Here is a 12,079-nt window from a genome sequence, read left to right as displayed (position 1 = left end):
GGAGAAACATGGGCACTGTAAGCTGTGCAATTTTCCATCAGTAAAAGAGTAGGCATTAACTAAATCCAAAATTCTTAACTGCCATGGGTTGAGTTGAATCTGCTGCTGATACACAATACCATGCTGGCTTCAAAATGAAAGTGCTGGCTGGAGCAAAGTATCATGGGGCTTGAAGTTCAGATTGTAACATGAGAGACTCCTGTTACAGTTGCTGCTTCCAGTTTCCAGATTTTGGGGTGTAGGTCTTTTCAGTTGCAGGGGGCTTCTGTGTGTTTGAGTGGGGAAAACCATTTTATTGCTGGTTTCTGCTGCTGCTTCTGCATTTTGCTGCGCTTTTCTGCAAACAGGATAAGGTAATCGTGTGTTGTATCATTTCCAGGAAAACTCTGTATCTCAACTGTTTATCTCATCCTAGAGTTGTTTTTTGGATTTGGGGGGGGTTGGGTTTTGTTTGTTTGTTGTGGGGTTTGTTTTGTTTTGTTCTTTTTGTGTTATTTTCACTCTTGTCTCTGTGGGGAGAGAGGGGGACTTGTAAGAGCAGGCTGTATTAACTGATATATATTCTGCCTACAAATCCCTTCTTTGCCATTGCTTTCTCTACAGGGCACATTGGTTTTGTCCTTCAAAAATTTCTCTCGTGTAGGAGAACTGAAATTCTGGTGAAACAAGATCCAAGTTGAAAAACAGAAAAGGTCTTAAAAGGTCACATAAAATACATCCACACATGAAATGCTCTAAGTTTATAAAGAAAAGTAAACATTTTGCAATACTTGTAATCAACACAGGGAGTCTTTTATCGCTTTGCAGAAATCTACGCCAAGAGAAAAATTGCAGCTCTTCTATTTTTTAATGATGCAGCATGCTGTTAATTTGGGTATAATCCCAAAAAAAAGCCACAGTGATATTCAGGAAAGCGTTGTCCAGAAATCCCTGAATGTCTTAGACAAAATTGAATGTGAATGACTAAACCAATTTGAAAACTAATCAATTTAAGACTAATTTTATCCACAACATGCAGGTTTTTTTTAACAAATGTCTTTTGCAAATACTGTCAACAGAGATACTAGAGACATGCTTAAACCCAATATGTTTATTAGGTTCTTGATGTTGCACACAAAATATTAACACCTTTCTCTACCATTCAGACTACAGAGAAAACAAATGACTTAATCCTTCCTCCTTGGTTGTCTCATTTCCATCGTTACAAACAAACTCCACTTCACAGCTAGACAAACACCTTGGAATTTCTTCTGTCACGGTTTCTTGCCTATTCATCAAACACCCCGCCCCCTGTCACCTGTAGCTTTAAGGTCTCACCAAAGCAAGGCATTAAACCACGACATGCACACAGTCTCTTCCCTTATGGCCTAAACAGGTCAAGAGCAGTCTAAAATCTCACCAAAAGGACATGTATTATCTCACATTTCGTATCCAGATGCTGCAGACATGGGGTGGGAAAGAAGAGGGAGACAGAGTTGTTGAAAGCGACTGAAAGTGCTTGATAGACAGCCCACATTGCCAGGACACAAGGCAACTCAGTAGGAAGACACAAATAGCTCTCTCTCACCTTCTCCTTTCATGCAAAAAAAGAGTGTGTCTCAGGAAATCTGCTTCCTAGACAGTTTTACACTTGTTCCTACTACCCCAGCAAATGACAGACTACACCCTAGGATGCCCAGCACTATAATATTGTGCAATAAGGAAATATTCTTCCTCTGCTAGAAGGCTGCATAGCTCAAAATCTGCACTTTGCCATTTAGAAGGCAACTATGATGCCTGTCACTAAGCAAAGTTGTTCAATGCATCCTGGTTGCTTAAGCATTAATTGTAATGAAAAACAGAATTATAGTCTGATATTTATCAGCATTTTAATCTAGAAATTGGCACTTTTATACACATGAATATATATATATATATATACACTGACACCCACACATGTATTATTAATGATTTTTAAATGTTATCACACTCCATCATATATCTGAGTACGCATAGCTATTACTCTTTTTCTCTCATCTTAATGATAAGCCTCACTAAAAGTTCACTCTGTTCCCGCAAGCCTCCAGACATCAGCACAGGATACACATTGCAGATATTGCTTTAACCACTTCAAGCATTGCACAGGAACAGAAATGGTACCTCTTTCAAGGAATAAGTGAAAAGCCAAAATATCTCAGACCCCATCACGCACTGACTTGATTAAACTGCTGCCATCTTCCGCTCACAGCAAGGAAACAAATATGACTGTATAAAGTAAAGCACAGTAGATTTGTGGCAAGATGGAGACCTTTCATCTATTTGTTTTTGCTCCAATAAAGCATCAAAATGAGTTCATGCAATAATATGACATGCAAGGGACAAAAGTTTGAAAATTAAGGTGTTTTATCCTCCATAAAACTATGTGAATAACCAGCCACCTCTGTTCCAGTCTCCATTTCTGAATTTGCAAAAGAAGCAATCTTGAAAAATACATAAAAAAATAAAGCAAATAAATTGTATTGGTTGAGAAAGCAACGAGCCTTCTTTTTTTTTTATTTTTAAATCAATCCTTATTAACTCCTAAAAAATACTACATTGTTTCTTCCATAGCACTTTCAAAAAAACCCAGTGTAAACCCAGACAGCAAATTATTTCACACTGTCTTTTCCTTCCAGTTGTTACGTTCCGGCCCTGATTATTCATGTGAAGCAATAGGAAGTTTCCTGTTACAGTTTTTATTGCTTTTGAATCCAGCCTGAAACTTCATCTTAACCTTCTAAGTACTGCATTAATCACATCCTCATTTTTTGCATTGACATAAGGATAGCATAAACGTAAAGAAAACAATGACTCAATATTTTAGAAAACATGAAACAATACAGTGTTTCGTGCTTTCTACTCCACCTTTTATAATTACACATATATCAGTTCTTATCAAAACAAATCACTACTCAATTACAGTGCTTTCAAATCAAGGAGGAGAAAAGGCATCTGAAGAAACACAAAAAAACACTTTTGCGTAAGTTTCAAAAGGAAGCATAGAATCAAGCTGTTCGTTTGTTTATCCTGAAGCATTCAGAAGTTGCTTCAAAATGTGCTTTCTACTTTCTCATTAACTTTTACAGCATTTTAAAATCCCTTGGGGACAAAAAAATAATGAAAGAAAATAATAAAAAAAACCCTGAACAACCAACTCTCCCCCATGTTCCAAGATAATAAGCTTACTCTCTTTTCCAGGAATTCAAGAGAAATTGTTCTACTGTGTAGTTCATTCCTTCATGTCTTTTTTTCCTTTGTCCTGTACAGATTTTCTGTCCTTATAGGAGAGGAGTAATATTGTCCTGTCCTAGAATTTCTGAAGATAAACCAAAATTGTATCTTTATTACAAAATCTTATAGAAGTGTTCAATATCCATTGATACTATACAGAACATTTGGATTCATTCCTACTACATCCTCATAGAAAAGTCCTATGGGACTGAAGAAGTCATTCAGGATATTAATAATATTTAATGTTACAATTACAAAGACATTTCACCTGACCTGAAAGTTCAACATTATGTTTCCAAACTGAATTGAAAAAAAATCAGGATTTCTCACTGAAGCAAAATGTAATTTTTCCATTCAATAAAAATGGTATTATAAAGGGCACATATATATAAATATTCAATAAATTAAAAAAAAAAATCAAAAAATAAATCTTTATTCAAGGTATTTAGGTGGTTTTTTGTTTGTTGCTTTTTTGTGTGTGTGAGACAGAGTGTTGATTAAAGAGAAATAAGTATATTAACAGTGTTTGAACTTTTTGTACTAAGGAAATTAGTGAATAACCTTGGTTACATATAACAGAATATATTCAAAATGCAAATAGTAGCAAATTCTTAGAACCGCACCTACACCAATGTCTAGGTACCTGAGCCTTAACTTTACTTCTGCATCTCAGGGGCATTACCCCAAGAGTGAAGTTACTCCCTGTGTTAGCATCTGTTAAATGAGATCCATAATTACAGCTGGCAGTTGGAAAACTGAAGCAAAAATTAATTAGCATATCAAATATTTCAGTATATATACTATTACCATGGCACCAATTACAGTCCAATCTGTAAAAAAATTGCACCAAAAATACTCCTATTTTAATATTTTTCTCTTTCATTTCTACATGCTTTGCTCACATTAAAACATAAATTTTAAAAAGCTGGTTCTTCACCACCAACCACCGTACTGAATGGTCAGCATTGTTATTACAAGCAATGAAGCATTAGCATAATACAAACTACTTTCTAATGTCAGAGTGAATTCATTTCAACAGCTGTAGAGTTTTCATTATTTTTGAGTTGCTGACCATGTTCACCATTATGAATTTATTTTTTTATATAGAGAGAAAAATATTGTGAATATGCTATCAGATAGAAGTAAGCAGAAAGGTAAGTTATCTTAAAATATGAGCTTTTTCTATGAACTTGTGCATATTCTGAGAGTTTTTTCCTCTTGCTTTTGTGCCCCTTTTTTATACTTCTGCTTCTTTGGCACTAGTGCTACATCATTTATAAACCTCAAAATAATAAAATCCTCAAACAACGCATATGCTGCTAGAAAAGAAAGCTGGAGCAGCCTCAGTTAATTTTTTAAGAAATCTTATCTTTAGGGCAAAAGTTGTCCCAGAGTATAAATCATTTAGTATTTTACAAAATACATTTCTACAGGATATACTCTACATTGCTGAAGAATAAATCTCTCTCTACTAGAGTACTTGCCTCTGTAAAGTACTGAGAAACTGAGAAAATGAGAAAATGATGGCAGTTCAAGCCAAGGTAGCCTAGAATATCACATTATTCAATTCAAGAGAAAAATCACAACACAACCTATTTTGTTGTATTTATGTGTTAGTTTCTACATACACAGTTTAATATTATTAGAAATACAAAATCTTTAGGATGACAGAGAAATTTTGCAAGTAGAATAGGTTTTACTTGCGGGAAAGAGTCAGGAAAAAACTGAACTGAGAAAGCCAAGCAAAAAAACAACAAGGGTAAATTTATCCCTTTGAAGAACATACTGGGACCATCTAATTTACTGCTTCTCTACACAAATTTACAGAAAGTGAAACTGTATCAAACTACCTGGACCCACTAATTCAAGAAATATAGAATGAAACCTCTTATAATCAGAATAAAAACAGATACAGGACAACAAAGAATCATAAAACATCTTTATCTTAGAATTCTTCTATTAAATTTGAACTAAAACAGTCTGACTTCATTAAAACTAATACCTTTAAGTTCTGTACAAAGGTAAATAAACCACAAACACATCTAGAAAGTATTCTTCAAAAGCAAGCAGTTAAGAGATACTTCACTAAGCTGAAGTTTGAGAAAAATATTATTGCCAGGAATAAAGAAACAACAAATACTACTTCTACCTGTGTCACTCTACAAAGCTTTATTTTGCATTATTAATGCATTTTTATACAAGATTTTGTAGGTAACTGAGAGCCTAGATTCTGTGAATGAATAAAAAAAGTGTTTGTACATTCCAAATAAAAATGTTTGTACATTCCAAATACCAGCTAAAATCATTTTGTGTTAATAAAACACATATGTGGAATTGTTAATAAGCATCCAAGTACCCTGTGTCCAGGTACGAAATAGTTAAGGGGAACAGGCAAAAATACTCTCAAGGGTTACATTGATTCAAATGTCTCCTCCCCGTAATTCCTGGTTTAAAATGGAAAGTTGTCAAACACGTAGCTCATCAAACAGAACATATGAAAAAATAAGCAGTCAGGAGATAGGCAAAGTGGTAAAATCTTATAGCTTATTCATTTGATGACACACATGAGTCTGTGGGAACAGGAATACTTTTCAGTAACAACCTGGTATTCCTTTAAGGGAGACAAACGCTGCATCAGAAGTGACATAAAGGGAAGACAGACAATATGACTATTTCTCTCCTCACAGAATTAAAAAAAAAACAAACAAAACCAAGCCCCTAAACCATTATCATGTGAAATAGAAAAGATCTTGACATGCAAAGTCAACAGAGGGACAAGCAGGTGTTTCCATTCTCTGCCGTTTAACTCATGGATTTCATTGTGTGCTTCACAGAAAGAAAAGTTTCATTCGTCGATTGCACATAGAAACAAAGAATTTCAACAGGGAGCTCCGATAAACATCTTACACTGTTAAACATCTTCACCCAGAGAGAAACATCTCCCTCCAACATCCCTCCACCTCTCCGTGCAAGCAACTGCGGACATCTTTTGTTCCCTGATAAATATTTGCCTTTGTCTTTTGTGATAAGGTCTGCTGCCTTCGACTCGCACAGAAAAAAAAAAAAAAAACCAAAAAAAACCACACCACTTTTCTTTTTTTTTTCTGTATAGAAAAAACATTTAACTACGATCATTTCCGATTTTCTAGCCCACCGTGCTCTGAGAAGAAAGACCAGCGAAAGGGGAGAAAACCCACCGCCCGCTAGCTGCGAGGTGGGGCCTACGGGAGTCCTGTGGCTGCCAGGCCACGAAGCGCGGCCGTGCCGGCGGACAGGGGCGGAGGTTGGGACCGGACTCTCCTCTGGGGCCAAGCCTGACCGGGACCCACCGAGGGCTGCGAGGCCCGACAGCCATGCGACGATGGGATCGGACAGGGCCGGGCCGGGGAGAACAGGGCAGGGCAAGGTAGACCACAGGCGGGCAGGCCGCAAATCGGCCCCGCGCCGTCCTCTGGCGTCCGAGGGATGAACGCGGCAGCGGTCCCCGCGCTGAGGGAGCGCCCGCCCGTTTCGGGCCCTATTGCCGCAACACGGAGATTGGGGAAACCGTTGCAGAGCACGCTTAGGTTAGCTCTGGCTGGAGAGGAAGGAGGAGGAGGGAAAAGTACACAACACCCACCCCCCAATTTTTTGTTTTTATTGTTTGTTAGGGTGGTGGGGAGGGGGACTGTTGTTGTTAGTTGTTGGTTTTGTTTGTATTTTCCAGTGCGATTACACCGAGTTGCTCTTCACACTGCATTTATTTTTAATCCTTTTTGAAAGTGAGCTTTGCATCTTTGTCAAAATTCAAGTTCTACAAAAACATCAAAATCTTATTACCAAAACAAAGAGCAACTCTATTTTTTAAAAAATTCTGTCCATATGCAAAAATCAAAACAAACCAATATTGTTAAATGGAGGTTTGCTGCAGGGCTTAACGCACCCGATAGGGTTACCTCTCTGTATACCTCGGGAGGACACACCTACTCACAACCACAGACTTACTATTTCACTCTATGTGAAATTTTGCTAAGGAATATCAAGAAAAACACCAGTCTGAAATTGGGAGAACTAGAATGCAAAATTTAAAACTGCGATATGCCTAAGAAGAAACATATCAAAGATACTCCACTAGGAAGTATGCACAAAGTTGAGAGCAAGGATAATTCCTGAAATCCAGATATAAAACACAGGAGATGAGCTCATAGTGTGGACTTGACGCAGTCCTGAGAGATTTGTCTTTGGTTAAATATTCAGAATGCACAAAGCCACATTTTTCACCGTCAAACCTTAGCGCAATAAACTAAATTTCTTTAACATTTATATGATGTGCCAAGGAACACATTCTTTTTTTTTTTTCTCTAGGAATATGAAAGTTCTTATTTAATGAATGAATTTCAAGACTTACTCATTATGTTACACTAAAGACAACACCGTAAGCAGGAAAAAAATGGTTAATGTAAATAAATCAAAGTCGCTGTGTCATTCTCCAGCTGTCTGTCTCCCCATAAATACACATGCAAAACCTAGAATTTAATAAAAGCAGATATTTTTTAAGTCTATTACATTATTCTTCCAAGTGAAAAAACAAAACCAAAAACAAACACCAAACCAAACCAATCAAACAAAAACCCCAAGAGCAGAAAATGCTAACATTACCATCTTACCTGCCTTTTAAGCAAAAACTGTAAAAAACAGACAAGAAAGCCTGCAGGCTGGGGATGACTGGATAACCAACACCAAGTGACCCAGTGAAAAATGAATCAGACTGACTTTCTTTAAATGAAACATTATTTCCTGACATATTAACACATTAAAAAAATATGATTATAGTTCAACTTGAAATTACAGTGTGTACCATACACCTCTACACTCTCAGAAGGTTTGCTTATGATAGCATTCATTTAACAAGAAGTATTTTTTATGATCCCATAAATGTTGTGCTAATAGTTTTGAACTGCAAAAGGTAAATGCTCCTTATGCTACTTTGCATAGGCTCATTTCATAAGCTGTCCAGTAGCTGATGAGTAAGAGCCCCATCTTTTTAACCTCCATTAGTGGTGAAAAGTTTTGAATTAGATGCCTTCCTAGAAGTCTCAGACTTCCTATAGCTTAAATGTGAAACTGAAGTTAATTAGTAGCACCACAAATTTGACAGGAATGTGTCCCTATATTTTTTCAGTATTTTTAAAGTAACATAATGCGAATTCTTTTATATGTCTTTGTTTTGTGTATCTGTGAGCAGTAGGATGCAATGAAAGATACATTTACATTTCTATGATGGAAGAAATTCTATAAAAACAGATAATGGCAGTACCACAAAGAGAATGCTGTTTTCACACTAACACATAGTTAGTGTGAATTTGACAACAAAGAAAGCCATAAACAAGACCAAATAATGTAATAGGATTAATCCAAGATTATCTTAATTGATCCTTTCCATAAGTACGGTGAAGCCACATTCACTTAAGAGCATTCAGAAAGATAATGAGTAAGCAGAAATTACCTGATTTCAACATCAGCATTGGGTTGACGATATCAACCAAACATGCAGAGTATTGGACACAAATTAAACCAAAATAAAGATTAAAAGCTTCCATCACTTACAGAAGGACCACCAAGAGACCTAACTATGTCTCAACTTTTATTTATATAAGCAGGACAGATAAAGATAACTGTAAACTTAAGACTACTTCAAGTACGCTGGGGATACACTTCTTAGCACTGACTTATGTTGCAGAAAAGTGAGATAAAGCCTTTTGCAAAAGTGATCTGGGTTATATTTTAGCCTGCAAAGTCTGGGTGCAGAAGAGAGATGTTTTTATTTATTGAACAAAATGTGGCAGGACTATGTGTAAGTAGTTAAAATATATTTAAGAAATGAGGAAGTGCACTTAAGTACCTGTTCCAGTGTTTGGCTATTGATTAAATAGCACATGACTAAAAACACTGATAGTTAATAATCAAAGAAAGCTATAAACTTTGCTTAAGGAGCTGTGGATCATAAGTTAAGCTTATCTTTATCAACTCAGTAGGACAAAGAATGAACCAAAAGCAAATATGTAACAAACAAAACGTGCTGCCTATCACTGGCAGATCAGACCTGTTCCATACACAACAGAAAAAAAATACATAAAGTTTTTCCTAGGAAAAAATATTTTCTCTGTAGGTCACAGTCATTACTCTTATGTTTGTTCTGTTTCATTCTGTTCATGAGGGGTTTGGGGTTCTTAGTTTTAACCTAAATAATTTGTTCACATTACATATTCCTGCATAGATGCTGTTCACATCATATATTCCCAACAGTCCAATTTCATATTTTGTGATTGAAGATACACATAGAGAAACTGTCAGTGTGAAGGGACAGGGTTGGGAAAGCCAAAGCCCCCCTAAGTTGAATCTGCTGAGGAATGTGAAGTGCAACACGAAAGATTCCTACAGGTATTTCGGCAGCGAAAGAAGGGGAAATGTGAGCCTGCTGTGGAAATGGAGCAAAGCACATGGTGACAGGTTAGGTGCTCAATGCCTTCTTTACCTCTGTCTTTAGAATCTCAGGCCTCTGAGAGATGAAGGGAAATCTAGAGCAAGGAAGTCTGAAAAAGTTCTGGGGACCTGACAGGAGCTACCCCATGAGTGCTGATGTCCCTGCAGGCCACTGGTAGTAATCTCTGAAAGTTTGTGGTGATGGAAACAGATTTTTCAGGTCAAGAATTAATCCAATGTCACCTTCATCTTCAAAAATGACCTGAAGAAGGATTACAGACCAATCCCTGGAAAGGTGTTAAGGCAAATTCTCCAGGGGAAAAAAAAAAAAACAAACAACAAAACACCACCAAAACAACCAAACAAACAAAAAAAAAAACATTCCAAATGAGAACCAGAAATTGAACTACAGACTACCAAAGTAGAAGTTCATTCTACACTCTTTGAGGCATAAATGGAAACAGCACTTCTTGACACTCTGCTTGATGACACAAATGTATTAGAAAAGGTTTCCCTGCCTTGAAGATTTCATATCTTTTTTTCCTACCTGAAAAACCTTAAAATCACTGGTTTAATTCACTGGCTACTGTTTCAGAGAGTTCATGTGAGCTATAGGAGTTATGTTAATTTTCTTCAGGACACGAGTTTTTGGTTACATCTTTTGTTTGAGAGAAATACGTTCCAAATGTCATCCATGTGCTTTCTTCTGCCTAGCAATCCCTTGCAGGCATCATCCTGCATGTCTTTTACCAAGGAGTTAAGATGGGTATCTTCATTCTTTCCTACTGTGCTTTTCCTCCAAAAGATTAATTTTCAGACTTTCTTGTTTGCTTTCTGCTGGGTTTGTATTCCCAGGCTACTTGTAATCTCAGAAGTCTGCTTTGAAAGTCCAAGATTGTCCTGAAACAGGATTCAAAGATAATTGGGTAGCCAGAAGTTTCATATACAAGGACCAAAAGGAGAAGGTCATATTATTATTCTTAAAAATCAGTTGAAAGCATCTATTAACTGTGGATAATAAATAATATTTTTAGGATACTCTTGTGAAGTTTTCTCATTTGATTCATTTTACTTTAAACCTCTAATATAATCCTTTACTCATACTGCTAATTTATGCAGTAACAGATGTGAATAAATCAAGTCTAATCACTTATGCAACCAATTTTGCTGTTGCTCATCCCTGCTATTCTCTCTCTCTTTTGCTCATCCTTTCACTTAGGCACTTTTTTCTTCAGTTTTCCCCTGACTGGTATACTTCGTACACTAGAGAAACTAGAAAACTGGTGTCAGAGTTCATCATTAGTATGCTCAGGCCCCAAAAGGTGGATAAGAAAAACACCAGTGTCTCAGAAATCTTCAGAAACCCACTGAAACCTGTAAGAGACCAACTGAGCCCTTGCAAGACCTACTGAAATGTGAAATAAAAAAAGCTAAGAGCACTTTTATGAGGCACTGGAGCAGACCCCTTTGGAAATCCAGGGACTATTTTTCCTTCAGTGAATTCCAGATGGATCTGAAACACAGTAAGGAACAAACTGTACTCCTCATGGACAGTATTGCTTTTAAGTTGTTCAAACTTCATTGTATTGAGGCTGTATTATTTTGTGTCAATGTTGTAATTAATTATCACCAGTCTATAACAAATATATGCTTAGTGTGTCTGTGCTATAAATATTTACAATTAATTGTGTGTTGTAAATAATTAATTGTGTAGAAAATGTGATTTTTGGTTCAGAGTAACTGTAATAAATATAAATCTCTCTTTCTAAGGGAAACCTTAATTTGATGTGCTTTTATTCTTATCAAGTTCTTAACTTCGTCTCCAGTTTTGAGCCCACTTTCCATGTATAAATAAGTCTCAAAGGATATCAACCTAATTAACCTCCTTTTCAACCTTCTCTGACTTAAGTCACACCCAGAAGCACAGTCACTGAGAGCCCACGAAACACGCAGTCAACCTGCTTTGGGGCTCCTACACCAAAACTCAAATTTGCCTGAAGCCGTAAACAATATTTTGCTCGGTCCTAAGCTAATGTCTGTTTAATGTGAAAAAGATACAGATTCTTCAGCTGTGAAGGTCTTGAGCTTTCCACTGAGTATGTAAACCCTGAAGCATTCTGAAAGCTTGCAGCCTGGCCAAACTTAAGCAATTTTTGTAGTACCATAAATGGCCCATTCCCTTCTTCCCTGCTATATTAACTGAAAGGCAGAAGACACTTTCTGGAAGGGGTTGCCTGAATACTAGTATAAGGAAGGGTTTCCTCTATATTTGTCATAGAATCATAGAATCATGAAATCATAGAATCAACCAGGTTGGAAGAGACCTCCAAGATCATCCAGTCCAACCGATCACCTAGCCTTAAGCAAT

This window comes from Indicator indicator, chromosome 1, assembly GCF_027791375.1.
Source record: "Indicator indicator isolate 239-I01 chromosome 1, UM_Iind_1.1, whole genome shotgun sequence".
Lineage (NCBI taxonomy): Eukaryota > Metazoa > Chordata > Aves > Piciformes > Indicatoridae > Indicator > Indicator indicator.
Note: the sequence above shows the minus strand (reverse complement) of the source record.